This window comes from Juglans microcarpa x Juglans regia, chromosome 8D (assembly GCF_004785595.1).
Source record: "Juglans microcarpa x Juglans regia isolate MS1-56 chromosome 8D, Jm3101_v1.0, whole genome shotgun sequence".
In the NCBI taxonomy this organism is placed as follows: Eukaryota; Viridiplantae; Streptophyta; class Magnoliopsida; order Fagales; family Juglandaceae; genus Juglans; species Juglans microcarpa x Juglans regia.
In genome coordinates this window covers 28,379,082-28,383,709 of record NC_054608.1, presented here as the reverse complement: position 1 = coordinate 28,383,709, position 4,628 = coordinate 28,379,082, and the positions used below count along the sequence as shown (strand labels likewise).

Below are 4,628 nucleotides of genomic sequence, written 5' to 3'. Positions count from 1 at the left end.
CCTACTAAACAATTTTACTTTATGGACAAAAAAGACACAATACACCATAAAAAGAAAACTTTGGTTGAAATTGTAGATCAATTACAACTATAATTCTCTCTTCCACTATTACATTTTCAGTGGGTATTTTTTCCCTGTTGGGTGTTAGCTAGCTAGTTTGCCAGCTTATTTATAATCTTGAAGTCAAATTACGACCAATAACATGCATTACATCGAGTGGTCTAAATTATTTCATTCAGCCTATTGAGAAACACCCAAATCTTACATTGATCCCATAACAAGGGAGGCATACATGCAGAAAGATTCCACTCTTATTACTTTAATAACATATGCTGATTGAAGTATCCTAATTTTCAACTTGTACAGAGCTAGGCGGAGGCTCTGGTGGTTTCTGGGCCCTCCTCAAGTTTGGTTTTGGTGCAGGGGGAGGACTTGGCATGCGTCTGGCAGCTAGTTTTCTAATTACTTTCATATCTGCAAAAATCCAATAATATTTTATCAAACAAGTACTGTTATCTAGCTGTTGAAAATAATTTAGATTAATGCATCAATTACGTATACAGCCGCTTTGATTAAGACAACATGATTAATCTGCACACATATTGATCAGCTATATATTGATGTCAAGACACTGTTTATGCATCTGATCATCAATTTTAGATGACAATTTTTCTCTTAATTATAGGTCTTTGGTCGACAAAGACAGTTCCTTAATTCATTTTTCTTCACTAAATTCTACAGAGGAGTGAGATGTTTATAGATCTGGGGGTTCTTTTTTCATGAAACGCGTTGTAACTGCTTCGAAGAGGAACTTGTTCATTTGTCTTGATCTTATGAAGAGATCATGCATTTATCTTCTTCTCGATCTCTTTCCGCGCAAGACTCGACCAATCTCAAGTCATTTCCTAATTTTTGCAAGATTTTATGAAAATAGTTACGTGCAGTACTATTGTCAAGTAATATATGATTGATCAGGAACTAATTATAATTGTCATTCAACTGTGCATGCGTACGTAGCTGATCATGCTGTATATATCTAACCTGATCAGTTCAAAAAACGAATGCATGCAGGAATACAAATTGCAACTTTATCTATTAATGCAAGTTAGAGGTAGGATTCAAACCTGCACTGATTTGATACGGCTGCATGGCCAAGATTGCTGTAGAGAGTAATAATACCAGAATGATATAACGGGAGAAGGAATAGAGCCCCATGTCATCTGCTCTTGCTCTCTTAGGTCTTACGTCAATATATATAGTACCAGCCAGTGTGTTATGCAATGGTTTTGACTCTCTCTCTCTCTCTCTCTCTCTATATATATATATATATATATATGAGTAATGCTACATATAGTCGTGAAGTGCGCAAACGTCGTGCAGTCGTTTTGAAAAAGAGTAGGATCCATAATTAAAAAATTAATTTTGTTATGTTAGTCTGTATTTATTAACTTTTTTAAAAGTGATTATATGGCGCTTGTACACTCACGACTGTAAATATCATTTCTCTCTATATATAAATATATATATATATATATTCACCTCTAGCGAGCTAGCTAGGTGGGTAAGGAGCCTATAATGCTTTGATAATATTTGTCAGAACTAGCTAATTGTCAAACTCTATAGCAACTTGGCTTTAAAATAAAACTGGATGTAAAAATTTATAGTACTTCAATTAATCATGTGGCCAAAGACTTGGTAAAATATTAACATGTTGGCAATAATAAGAAGTCGTCCTTTGTATAAACAGGTAGAGCAGGACGGTTCAATTCATGATCCCAAAAAGGGGCTTATTTTTGTCTCATGTTGGATCTAAGACACCACTAATTATGCAGTTCTAAAGTCAATTACTTTTCTTAGACGTCAACATTTGCAAGAGTAGTTGTATTATTCCAAAAGAGAGATGTTTGTATCGATGCACGTACATTAAAGAAATACAAGTGGATGCGGTAAATTAGGGTCCAAATAAAAACTATATTATATATAGAGACGCAATGCATAAAATGAAAATTAAAAGAAAATGGCCATGCCAATGGATTTGGGTCCATGTTTCTTAGTCTAGCGAACGATCAGTAAATTAACTGCCATAAAGGTTCGTAGTTTGCATGTAGTCCAAGTGATAAGACTGTAGAATTGTCGTTCAAAGCCAGAATTGGAAACAAGATAATCAGTCCATTGTATTGGCGTGTGGGACAAAGGTGGAGGGGGTGAAAGTTCACAAACTTGAAAAACATTAGGCCTAAGATCAGTCAAGAACTACTGCCATGCATGCAGCGGGAGTTGTCCCCGACCCACAAGCCATGCCTGTTGTGGCCCCTGACTATGGTGGCCATGTTGTGAGAAGTGGCACGAAGCCTGCCACCTCTCACGGTGGGCTACCATCCCAACATGAGCAATTAAGTCTGTGCCCACCCCATCGACACACTGGTGCCTCTCTGTGCAAGTCCTTCCTGCGGGCAGCCACCACTTTTACATTGCATGGCCCATGCAACATGCACCACCGACCACCAACTCTCCCGGCTAGAGAGCACAGTTCACTCGGACACAACTTCTAGCAACGGAGATTCGCCAGCCTTAGCTTGACCAACCAAAGCTCCTCAGCCGTGTATAGAAAGTGGCTTAACCCACACTAGTCCCTCGACCACAGGGAGCTTGCTCCGCCACATGGAGGTACACGGCTCCAGGAAGATGCTCAGCCAAGGAGAAGTTGCTCAAACACGCATTGCATGTCCCATGCAATGGTCAATGCTTCTTATTTGCCCATAATGACAGTTAACGACCACACAGAATTCCTCGGATACAGCTAGCTCGACAACAGTGCTTTACACGACCATAGTGAACTTTGCTTAGAGATGAAGTTAAAAAAAAATAGAGAGAGAAAGAAAAGAAACAACAACCAGAAACAGACAATTTTAGCCAAGCAACAATCGGCTACAACGGCTAGAACAACCTGGTTTGTCTCTCTCAAAATTTGTGTGAATTTCATTTTTACTAATAAAATTGGTTCTTGTGGCGCAAAACACTGACTACATAGCCCCTCTCGGGCACCGCTTAGGCATCTTAATATGTCTCTATCAAAATAAATTGCTTGGCATCGCGAGAACCCGAATCTTCATCATCGCTAGAACATGGTTGCTGGCAAGTCATGTCGTCGCACCTCAAACCGTCATCACGCTCTAGCAAAGCGATTCAGGCTTGCAAATCTCACATTTGTGAATTGGATTATCTACGCTATTCGGTTTGGCCTTTTTAGCACAGTCAAGGACATTTTTCACACAAAAACCAAGTAAGAACTTGTCGAGAGTCAACATGCGAGACAGGTCATCAGACTACCCGATGTCCCTTAAGATGAGTCCTCAAGCGGGAAAGGTTCCAGACCGCCCAACCTTACTCAAACCTCGACAAGAATCGAAAGGCGGGACAGGTCAACAGACTACCTGACCTCCCTTGAGATGAGTCCACTGGCAGGACAAGTCACTTGACTGCTCAACCTCTCTCACCCGAACAACAACACAAACACCATATCATCTCCAATAAACTCGGAGTGTTTGCACTCGTGCCACAACCGCTATCTGGGGATTACCTTCAAGAACGAGCCTCCGAGCTCCACAACCACTTCGTGCGGCTACCTTCGAGAACAAGTCAACAAGCTCGGCAACTACCTAAGCTGGACCCAGGGGATCAATGGGCTCCCTGACCACTTTGTGCAAGTTACTACAAACAAATTCTAAATAGCAAAACAAAAACACTGACAGCAATTCACATCAAGGGGCAAAAATCCGCTAACGCTATAAAAAACAAACACGTCGAAAGAATAAACAATCCTTTCTAACAACAAATAGTATCATGTGACCTATCAGATTAACATTCATACAAACAAACTCAAAGTTGAGTCACTAGACTTGTCGCAAACAACGGGCAGTGACAATCTCTTGACTGCCCAGCGCTCGAGCAAGTAAAGTACACTGGACTTGACACAGACTAACAAGCGGGACAAGCCACTTGACTGCCTAACCTCGCTTGTGTACCTAAAGCGGTCGAGTACATCTCCTGCCCAAACTGAGTTACGCACTCGCACCTAACGTGATCGAGTACATCTCCCGCCCAAGCGATGATCCACACTTGCACGTAGCGTGGTCAAGTACATCTCACACATCTCTCCAAGCCAAGCTCCGTGCTCGCACTTAGTGCGGTCAAGTACATCTCCCACCTATTTAATCTTCATTACTTAATACAAACAAAATAGAAAATCGATGACCTACTCCCAGAATTTATTTTTCTACAATTTTCTACAAACTATCTCTGTTGCAATTTAACTTAAAGATTCTCAAGGCCTTCTTGTTGAATAAGCCGACCTTTAGAATTGCAGGAATTTGTTAGGGGTAAAAATAATAGGCTCATGCAAAGTCCAGCCCATTAAAGGGCCATCATTAGGGGGCATGTGGGAAGTGTTGTGAAAAATGATTACAATAAAGTAAATTCAAACACGAGAAAACAAGCAATCACACACGACACAGTATTTACGTGGTTCGGCAAATTGCCTACGTCCACGAGAGCTACAGAGGATTTTTATTTCTTGAGGAATCACAATACAATGTATGTAGAACGTCTACTGTTCACTCTAATCCAGT

The 4,628-nt window shown here is 40.6% G+C and overlaps 1 long non-coding RNA gene across 1 annotated transcript; it reads right to left on the bottom strand.

Moving 5' to 3' along the window:
- Positions 1 to 217: 217 nt before the first annotated feature.
- Positions 218 to 1,328, bottom strand: LOC121243259. The gene is made up of 2 exons (XR_005936085.1): positions 1,125 to 1,328; positions 218 to 474 (listed from the first exon to the last, which is right to left on the bottom strand). It is a non-coding gene; the product is annotated as an uncharacterized LOC121243259 (long non-coding RNA).
- Positions 1,329 to 4,628: the final 3,300 nt, after the last annotated feature.